The 11,569-nt window shown below is 27.6% G+C and overlaps 1 long non-coding RNA gene across 1 annotated transcript; it reads right to left on the bottom strand.

Annotated features, from left to right (window-relative positions):
• Nucleotides 1-8,390: 8,390 nt before the first annotated feature.
• LOC135146513 (uncharacterized) lies at nt 8,391-9,093 on the bottom strand. Its single transcript, XR_010283854.1, has 3 exons — nt 9,032-9,093; nt 8,593-8,640; nt 8,391-8,458 (listed from the first exon to the last, which is right to left on the bottom strand). It is a non-coding gene; the product is annotated as an uncharacterized LOC135146513 (long non-coding RNA).
• Between the last annotated feature and the right edge of the window lie 2,476 nt (nt 9,094-11,569).

The raw sequence follows: 11,569 nt of genomic DNA, 5'->3' as shown, positions 1-11,569 counted from the left end.
GAGAGTGAATTCATATAAAAGCACTTTACTATTTGTTAGTGTACAGCATTTCTACCTTAAGACGGTTAATTTTTAAAACTAAAGTAATACCTTCAAAGTTTAACCTCTTGTGAGTATAACTTAGCAAACGAGACTAAACTGATTTCTGGAGTTTTTATTTAACATAAAAATAAATTATAAAAAAAAATTAAAAGGAAAGGAAAAACGACAAGGATTTTAGAGATTTACTTAATAATCCTTTGACATTGATACTTAAGATGAGAGTAGCATTTACCCCTATAAACTCTTTTTTAAAATTCTCTTAGTTTTTCATTATTCTTTGTATTATCTATACCTGTATTAACTATATTTGAAGTTTTGATAATATAAGTTCAGCCCCCAGTAAACCTTATATTAAACAATGAATTACTAAGCAGCAAGAGAAAAGTAAAACAATCCTTTATGGAATTTCGTGTAAAGGCTAAGCAAAATAATTACTTGATATACGCTCATTTTTATATGATATTATTAATATTTTCGGCACGAATTCTTCTAGTATTGATTTAAATTGCTAACTTTCTGCGTTGAACCGTAAAAACTCTGCAATCGCACTGCTAGTAAGCTGGTTTTTTAAATTTAGGAAAGATTTTTATTGTTTTTCGAGATAGTATAAATGTGATAGTATTAAAAAAGTTCATAGTTAGCATAAAATAAAAGGAATTTTAAGTTTTCTTTTTATTATAAATCTATTGAAGTTTTTCTTTTGAGTATAAAGTAAACCTATTATTATTACGTCTTCCTTTCCTACATTACCCTTTTTTTACTAGATATTTTGTCGATTTAGAACTTATTTCCTGAACCATCCAAAGATTAAGATATTCAAAACTTGGCATTATTTACCTATTATATATGACTCACTATTCATTATTGTTAATTCCACCAGAATTTATATAAATAAAAGATGCAACAACTTATACTGTTGGTATCATTTCTCATTTAATTAATAGTAAATATTTGATTTCGGATAAGTCTCCTACTCAAGCTGCTTCCTTTTAGTTTATTCTTTCTAAACTACCTCAGAAAACTCATTATAGACGTATTCGTTTTCAGTGCTAATTTTTAATGCCCTTTAACTCATACTAACTCACAATAGTGCAAATTAAAGAAATGTTCCATCAATATGATATTGGGTATATAGATCCGTTTAGTAAACTTCTTCACTTAATGCCCCTCCCAATGCTGCTTTCTGTATATAGCTTCCTAATTTTCGAAAGATTTAAAGGTGACTTATAATATTATAAAGTTTTTTAACTTTCTTATTTTTGAAAAGTATAACATCTACCTTCTCTTAAAAGATAATTGCCTGCCTTAAGTAACTTTATAAATACCTGTCATATAAAAAATAATAAAAATACTAATATTGACCGTGTTTTCAGTCTTTGCAAAATTTGAATGAAAAGGTATTAGGAAAATAACAATAACTATTTTTCATTAAACTAAACAATTTTTAAAAAAAATTTAACTACTAATGGTTCAAACATAATTTTTGGAAACCTTCAGATGAAAAGATAAAGAAGTTTTCCATCGTCAATAAGCTTCCAGCATGTGAAAGATTGAAACCTATACATACTAGAATAGTTTGTATACTTATACTAACGCACTATTATGTTCTTTAAACATTTTAGGCTGTAACTAGAACTCACTTTATATCTGCTTTCAAACCTTTTAACCTTTTACAAATATTATAATTTTTCTTTATATTCTCAATGTGATGCTCTATATCTTTACCAGCTAATTTTTTTAATTTTTTTTTTTTTTTCAATTTTATGAACTCTCCACTGCAGTTTTTAAAATCTACCTCTATTGAATGCGCAGCAGGTTCACCAACCTTGTTATCTCCATTTTTTTTTTGTACGCGAACAGTTTTTGGCTAATCAAGTAGATTTTCTGAAGCTGACTAACGCTAAAAAAAGATGAGTATAAAAATTTGCTCTGCTTTATATTTATATGTTCCACGCACAATTGTTTGCAAAATCTTTTTCTTTGTTTTATTCTTGCTCCACGTTTTACTCAACCATGCCACACCCTTAACTCTTCTTTTTACTTTTAAGCTGAGTTTTTATTATTGTACTATATTTTAATTCCTATGATTTATATTTAAATTGTTCAAGCTCTTTTAATAATAGTGACTAATTTTTCTCTCTCTAACTTTTCCTAGAGTTGCTTTTGAACAAATAGGCATTACACTGTAATTCCAATAGCGACTTAAACTTAACTTTTAAGCGTTGAATATTAAAGTTTTTTAGGCTGAAGAAATACTAACATTAGAGAAAAGGTTTTATTGTGTAAGAGTTACGAATGTTGTTGCGATTCCCTGGAGTGATGTGGCTCCTGAAAAAAAGATAATCACAAGTGTAGTTTTATATGTGAAAGACAAAAAAATGGGCAAGGAGTTTCTCCTCTTTCTTATAGTATGTTGTAAGTGTTTTTTGCTATAACCTTTTATAACAATTAAACAACAATTAAAGTTTAGAAGGATGTGAATAGCTACAAACCCTTTAAACAAAGTATATATTCGAAAAGAAAAACCAATACCTAGCTAAATTTTATTCAACATTATTTAACTTTCTTTTCTCAATGACCTTTTTCTATATGCGAATTTTAAAGGAGGTTTACCTTTATAATAAAATTACTATTACATAGCTCCTAAAGAAGCTCACAGATTTTTAAACATATTATAAAATTAACTTTTAAATACATAAATTACGTAGAAATAAAGTTTTATATTGTATCGTAGTTAAAAATAATTTAGAAAGTATAACTCGAGAAAATTTTTTTTTGAAAACTTCACAAAGCAAGAAAGTGAGGAGAGTATAGCTTCCCAGTAAAAATTTTTTAGTTTTACAAAGGCATTTTTCTTTAATTTATTATTATATTTTTATCCCAGAAAAAGGTGTTTAAATTGGAACTATTTTAAAAAAGTTTTGTGAAATATATAAATAAGCTAGAATGCTTTTGAAATGGATGTTTCTTTGTAAGAGGGAAAAAGTGAAGGATTATAATGTCATACCAAAGTAAAGTAAAAATAATGTTAAACTTGGTAAATATGGATTATTTTTATAAAGTACGTCAAAAAGTATTGATAGTTATTAAAAATAATTCAATCTTTTAACAGAGACACTTTGAAATTTTTTCTTCCACAATTCTTTTGTTAGCTTGTATATATGTAATTATTTGGTTAGAAGCTTACAGAGGCTATTTGAATAATGTCACTTGCCTTTCAAGCAGTTAGCTCGTTTTAAAACCCTTTGAATTTGGTCTTTACTACAATTAGAAAATATTTTAGGTCGGTCTTCATAAGCCCTGGGGCTCATTATTATTAATTTCTCTTTCTTACAGTTTCCATTATTATGCTAGTTTTTAAAATAGTGCTGTTTTTAGTAAAAGATGTACTCTATGTTTACTGATGCTCCAAAGCTGTGTCCAATTTCATGGGCGGTAGTAAGAAGACCGAGTGCAAATGAAACTATCGTTCCTTGGCTTAGCATTGTTACAAGTCCCGTATTGTAATGGTTTGAGCATATCCCTCTGCCTTTTCCTACAATCAAGTTATTCACGGAAAATATAACTTCTTTTTAGCGCAATACCGGAATTTCCTACGTAGGCTAACCCAAGAGTTCCTCCCAGGAAGTCTTCGTGTGTGAACAAATAAGCCAAACAGTGATGTCTGAAATTTTTTGAATTAAATTCCTCGAGAACCTGAAATTTTTATATAAAGTAATTCCAGTTTTTCCAATATTAAATTTTCTTTCCTTCTCGATGCTTCTTCTTGAACTCCTGACTGAATTTTTATCTTTCGGAGTCATCCAAATTTCAAAGCCTACAAAGCATTTAACAAAAATTGTTATAGGAGAATAATTGATAGTTCATTAAGTTTTTATCATACGCGCAACCTTTAAAAAACTATAAAACTAATTTCTAGCGGTTCGTACCTTTTGCTTCAATACTTAATTTTTTCTTTGGATCTTTATAAAAATTATTATTTAAGAAGATTTGGTTTACACCGTGAATAATTCTATCCATTTCTGCCACAGTGTCTATTTTTAATAAAAAAAAATAATATTAACTTCGAAGATTAAATATTTTAAAAAGCTGTTACTCTCTATACTCTTCCCTTTTGCTACATAAAAGTCATAATCAGCAACTAAGTAAACTCCGCAGGTATAAACTGTTGAAGTACTTTTATTATTAGAAGCCAAATTCTGTTTCTATAGTGTTGAAAAATAGATTAATTCAGTTCAACATAACAAATTACAAAGTCTACTTAACCTTAATATTAGAGTGAGCCTCAAAACTTCTAAGAGTTATAGGGGCTAAACCTTTAATAGAATTCTATACGTACATATAAATTATTCTAACTTTTAGTAAAATATATGTAAAAACTAGATGAACTTTATTATTATAATTGACATCACTAGCTTTGTATACGATGTGGTGATGAGGCCCATTATCATTAAAAAACTTTTGCTTACTTTCAATAAAATACGTTTCATTTTCTGTGGATATAAAAGCCTTATAAAATTTTTAAAATTTAGTTATTAACAATTCATTAAAAAATTTAATGAAGTTGTTGGGTTCTTAAATATACCTGGAAAACACCTTTTATTATATGCCCGTAAACGTATGAATGCTTGGAACCTTAAGTATTGAATAAATAGAAATAAACGACGTACCACATTTAATTTAATTAGGATGGTTATTTTGTTACGAAAACATTAAAAAACTATAGTTATTTTTTATTGATAAATTAAGTTGATCCTTTTTAACTTTCTAAAAAAAAATTTTTTTAACTTATAATTATCGCATTATAATAAATTTATTGAGAAGAGTAAATTAGTTTATCTTGTCACAATGAAGAAAAACATTTAACTTAAACTTTATCGTATAGAGTGAATACGTAAAGTACATAAAAGCACCACTCAGCAGAGCTAAACTAATTTTTAAGTTACCAGTGGACGAAACGTGTTTACTATTCGTACGTTAAAGCTTTTAAGAAATTTATTTTTTCAATTTTTATATTAATGCTGTGGTCTTATGTTATTGATTAACAACTTTAACTCTTTTTTTAGACTATTGGGTAGGAGGATTTTGCTATTTGGGTAACACTCTCTTTTTTTACGAACACATAGTTACCTTCTAAACAGCCTTCATAAGCGAGAACATTATCTAAATGTTTTTTATAACTCCGTCTACCATTTTTAATTGTGGCAAAGCTACTTGAAAGTTTTTCTGGTTTCAATTTAAGGACTGCTTCTCTACAGTTTTTATATTAATATAACGTTACGACGCTCTAAGTTTGTTTGCAACTTTACCGTTCGTCTATTGGTATGCTTAAATTTAAGCATCGTAATTTTGTAGAGCGGATGTGCCTATTTCTTAGCTCCAAAGGTACATCAAACTTTTTATAAAAAGTATTAAAAACCTTTATTTGAGTGTCCAAATGCTCTATTACGTAGTTTTAAAGCTTTTAACCAAATTACATATAAAAGTAATAATTCTATTATTAAGTTGTTATTGTTATCGTTATATATAGACTTTTCTAACCTGCTGCGATTACTTCCAAAGGAAGTAAGTAAAAATTTACATATTTCCCATTTAGAAATAAAAGCCACAATATATAATTATTAATAAACATTTTTTTTGCAGGACCGAAAATTCTATGTAAGCATAACAATCTTTTTAATAAATTTTTCTACTACAGAGCCTTATCCTGTTTTTATGTGTTCTTAAACAGGAATAATCAGAGACATTTTCAACTCTTCCTAACGTGATTTAATGACGTTAATAATTTATCTCTTAGTTTCAACATTTTGCTTATTTAGGTGAACCTTGGCATTTGTCTTCTGAGAGGCTAAGGATATTTTGTTAACCGACAGTCATATTAAATTAAAATGGAGAAAGAGAAGGAAACAACTCTATTGCACGTCGTTACCCTAAAAGTCAATCGCCATTCTAAAAGAAAGCCATACACAACCAAGTTACCTTTAAGACTCCAATTCAAAAGAGTTAAATAATAGAAATGTCCAAAAAAATTATTGAAAACTTATATAATGGAGCTTTAAATACAAAAAAATATTGAATTTAAGTTTTATTTAAACTATTAAACATCGTGATGATCAAACTTAAGATATTTTAATAAACTAGATAATAGAACCCCAAAGAACTTGTGGAAAACTTTTAGATATATACTCAAGTTAACTGTAAACTTCTGGGGAAAAAATGAATTTGCCCGAAAAATGGAGCTGTTATATTAATATTAAAGTTAAAAATAAATAGTATAAATACTAAGAAATTGAGTTACCAGTAGGTATAGAAGTATAAAAAAATTTTTTAAGACAGCATTAATATATTATATTTTACTACTTTTTAAAATTTATTTATAAATTAAGTTAAATATACTGATAATCTCGCATTCATTGTTAATAACCAGATTAGTTATTTTTTGCTTGACCTTTGAGTTGTTTTAAATTTTAAGGCTTTGAAGTAAAAGTTAGGGGTATTATAATAGAAAATTTTTAATTAAGATATGCACAAAAACTAATGTATTTATTTCATATTAATGCAATTAGTTTTTTAATTATGTTTGTTTTATTAGTGCGGGTCAAATAACTTTCTTTTTTTTGATAAAAAAAAGTATAGGTAGTTAGAAATTGCCAAATAACATATAATAAGATAACTTTCTATAATAAAATATTCCACAAAACTGACTCCATAAAAGTTTAAATAAATTTCCTTTAAGGTAAGCTAGTTACCTTCTTGAGAGAGTTTAGCCCATTTTAGATAAATCTGTTATTAACTAAAAACTAACACAACAAAATATTTTATAGTTTTTTTTGTAAAATAGTTTCTCTTAACATCTTCATAACTAAAGTTTTAGAGGGTGGGAAAAATATGTGGTGACATTGCTTTGCTGCACTAACAAGTTTTAAAGCGTAGATTACTCACTTTTTCTTGTGTACTCCGAGTATTCTGCGTTCTAATTTTTGTCAGTTTAAGTTACTTAAAAAAGGTTAATAAGATGCTTAAATTTATTTACTGAAGTGTTTCTTTTTTTTGTGAAGACGGTGTTTAAGGCTCGTATAATTAAAGTAATCCGGCGAAATAAAAAAAGAATGGAAAAGTTTTAGCATTCGATTAACCCTTCTTTTAACAAAATTTTATTTTTAAATTTAAAAGTTATTAACATCAAAACTAGTAGAGCATAGAAATATATATATAATATAAATAACTCAAAGAACTAAAGAATTTTAATTTTATTTTACAATTTCTTATTCTCACGAGAGCCAGTCCAGAGCATGAAATAATATCATGCATACATAAATCGCAGTGTTACCTCTAGTTGTATAATCCTCTTAGTGTACAACGCTTTATTGAGTTTATTAGCAGAGCATAAAGAGATTTGAGTAATTATAATATATGATATATTTTTTATTTATAAGGAAATTTTTTTAGAAAGGACGAAGTTTTAGATTAATTTACTTTTTTAATTCTACTAATATCGATAACTCGAAATTGATTTTACAAAGAAAGGTTTGTATGCGCGTTTGGAAGTGTCTTTTTATAATATAATTTTGAGTTTTCAAAGAATTTTTTTTTGGGCTAAACAGTGACATTACCTTTTTTTAAAAAATATTAGCATACTATAATAATTATTCGATTTTATAATTGCAAAGAAGTATTTGAATTGATCGATGGGAAAATAAGCTTTGCTCTAGCGAGTTTAAGCATAAATTTAGGAACTCATTACAATATTGTGTTTCTTTATACCTTACCAGTTTGACTTTATATTCTTTTAATAATGGTAAGGAATTTAAAAAGCTTATGACCTAATTTATTTACGTGAGAAAGCTTTATTCTTAAATTTTTTCTATAAAAGTGATAATATACTGTATACTGTATTGCCATTGCACATAAAACCGCAGCACTAGTATTGATTAAATTTTGTTGCACGAATTATTGTAAAGACTGTGAGAATTATTAATATATTAAAAAATTTTGTGTTGTAAAGAAGTGGGACCTTTGTTTTTTTTAATTCCGTTAGTTTTAGTGCTATAATTGTAGAACTTTAACAATAAATTATCTGCTTCGGCGTTCTACAACTTATTGTATGTATTCTTAACTTCCATATTAATAACTGACCAAGATTTTTTTATGGTAACTATAATGAAAGTTTGAGATAAAAACCTTATTACGACAATTTAAAAATCAGTTATGCACTCTATTTTTAAAACATTAAAAGATATACTTGTTTTTCAAATACTAAGAAAATTTTGTATTAAATAAGAATAATAATAATAAATTTATAGTTTTTATTTAGATCAAAAAATTGTAGTTTAATAAACAAGAAGATTAGTTCATTGTATGTTTTGCTAATAATATCAGTAGTTTTGCAATAAGAAAACATACGGCAACATTCAACCTATATAAGATTGGATGGATTATACAGTCATATCATATTTTTAATAATAAAAGCTTAAGAAAATTTTTTTGAGTTAAAAAAATATAATTTTTTAAGAGACTAAAAGTAGTAACAAAGGCCTAATCAATACTTACAGTATATTATGAACAGACCATCTCAAGTTTTTGGTATCGTTTCCTGTTCTTTGATAAGAATTAGTTACTTTGAATTTCTAAAGTTTAACTAAAACTTTAAACAAAAACAAAAATTTATCTTTTAAAAAAATCAATTTCCTACTTATTAACTTGATCGTAACCATTTAGTATAATTATTACTGTTACAATATTAAAAATTTAACTAAAAAAATGAATTCTTGCCACTACTATTAAACAGCCGTAGTGAAGAAGTAATGCTAAACGCTACAATGAAAAATAGATAATAAACCAAAATCTCTACTTAAGATCTTTGCTAAAGAATCAAACCTTTTTAGTAAGTTAGTTATCACAATAAAGAAAGCTACAACCTTATTTAGATTTAAAACTTCTCTTTTTACTTCAAAAGTTATCAATTTTAAAAAATAATTTTAATGTTTACAGTTTGCCAGCAGTATTGTAAACCATAACTGTTTTTTTCAAATTCCGCTCCACCAATTCAAGTTCTTTACACTAAAAAAAGGGAGATGCTAAAATGACAAATAAATTTTCCTATATATATATATGTTCAAACTGTTTTATTTATATTGTTTAATTTATTAACAATTTCTTGAGGAAGTCTTAATATACGGTTTTTTCGTAATTGCCTCCTGAAAGTTAAAAAACTTTTTATAAACTATATAACAAGCAAGCTTTCGACAGTACGAAATTATAACGTGAAAGATAGAATCAAATTAAAAAGTTACAGTTCCATATTTTGTAATTCAAAAGCAATGTTTATATCAGATAAGTAAGATTTAATTTGAGTTAAATTTTCTTCCTTAAACCGAAAAGTTAATTTTAAAATAAAAATTTATAATCATTAAAAACTAAATTTGCTTTTAAAATTATTAATAAAACACACCATTTTAGCGATCTGTTATGCCCAGTCTTCCTTTGAGCAAGTCTACATATCACTTATGGGGTTAACTAGTCGTACCTCTCAAGGCTTAAAAACTTAAAAGAAATGAAACTATGGTGCCTGATGCATACAGAAATGTTGTACAAGGTTTTGGTAAACTTTTGTCGTGTAGTAAAAGGTATATAGATTTATTTAACTTAAAAAACTTCGGTTAATCAACAAAACTTACATAAAATGAAACTATGATGCTTGAAGCTTACAGAAACGTTGTACAAAGTTTTGCTAAACCAGCAAAACTCAAGTTATAGATAGCATTAATAAATTATATCATTAAAACAATTCAGTTAACAATTATATAGCAGCAATTACCTTCAACGTTATAGATTCACAGGTTAAAGATTTATATAAAATTATTATCAAATAAATATATACTTATGAGTAAAAAGGTAAAAATAAACTTTTTCCAGTTTTTTTTTAATTGGAGTTTATACAATAAAATTTATAATAAGTCTGGTTATATAATAGACTTACAAACATATAATATTTACCCAGAAAAAATCGGTAGTTAACTAAACTAATTATTAGTGTTAGACTGTCTGAACAACGAAGATCTCTGAACCTCCCATTCGTATTGAAGCTGCTTAGTATTGACATAATTTTTTGTTGTTAAAATTATTAAGGTACATGTTTTCGATCAATATTTTATACAGTTAACCCAATCGCATTAAAAAAATAACTGATAAATATTGCTGGTATAAATGTTACTAAAACGCTTTATTAATTTAAAGGTAAGAGAAAAAGAAAAGAAATGGTAGTTCTAATGGTTCGGCGGGGGCTGTACGGGGAATACGTTTAAGCTTGCAAAATACAACGTGCGGAAAAGAAATTAAGAAAACATGAACATTTCTGTTTTTAAAAAAAAAAACTAAACTCCGAAAACGTTTTCTTTTCTTGCTATGGAAAGTTAAGGTTAGAAAAAAATTTGATATGTGCATTGGATCTTCACAGGGTTTCACCGTTCCCGACGTGCAAAATTACCTTATCTGCTAGCGATGACGTTTAATTTAATTGACCATGGCTTCGAAACATGCCGAAGTCATAGTATCATACACATCGCTGATGGAAAGGTAATTAAATCACCTTTTAGGAGCAAGCAACCACAGCCTGGAAGTTTGATAATAGGTTTATAAAATAGACAAACATTTACCATTATACCCTTTGCATAATATTAATTAATGACCAAATGCGACGTAGGTAAAGTAAATGTATTCCGGTATACCACTTACCAGCTAAAATGCAAATAAGTTTCTTGTGAAGAGAGTTTTATTCTTCATTAAAGCGGGCGAGCCTTTATACTGACCACCACTTTTAATATATAAGGGTACATCAAAGCTTTTTTATGAAGGACCAAAGAACAAGTACTAACGACATTACTGCAATACGGCTGAAGCAAACTTTGTTAGTAGTGTTGTAAAATTTTGCTACCTTGTTAGCTTGACCATTACACTCAGAAAGTCGTGTTGCTGAAGACATTATGTGCAGGTTCTCTAGAATCTCCCATTTTGATTACAATATGGGCACACACTGACTCAGCTGTTCCTTCATCTGACTGAGTGAGTGACTTGCACCTTCATTATTGACGTAGAGAAAAATTTTTATAGAGTATAATAAGAAATTTTGCCTTTCAAACTGCGTTATATAGCCTTCTCTTGCGTAATATATATACCACTTGCCCAAAGTTTTACTTTTAATTTCTGGGCCTTTATGCGTTTGCAAGAATTATTTCTCTCAATATTTGCTTGTTTATGGCCAACGTGTGTTGAAACCTGCCAAGCCTCGTTTTGCTCTGCTTAATATGTAGATGATACAGCAGTAACCCACCATTAGACAACGCTCCATCACTTGCAAGCATTTACAAGGCTATCTAGTCAAACGTGTAAATTAATGACGTTTAAGAAAAAGATACTACCAACTTAGCAAAGGGCAGCACTTTTTAATAACAAGTACGTTTTTCCTAGACTGTATACGCGGGGTCACCTTCGACAGTAGCTTGTTGTGGCGCCTACGATGGTCAAGAAG

The sequence above is a fragment of the Zophobas morio genome, unplaced genomic scaffold (genome assembly GCF_036711695.1).
Source record: "Zophobas morio isolate AGI-343-1 ecotype UQ-CSIRO unplaced genomic scaffold, CSIRO_AGI_Zmor_V1 ptg000238l, whole genome shotgun sequence".
NCBI lineage: Eukaryota > Metazoa > Arthropoda > Insecta > Coleoptera > Tenebrionidae > Zophobas > Zophobas morio.
The sequence above is the reverse complement of the archived record's forward strand: the minus strand, read 5'-3'. Positions and strand labels throughout refer to the sequence as shown.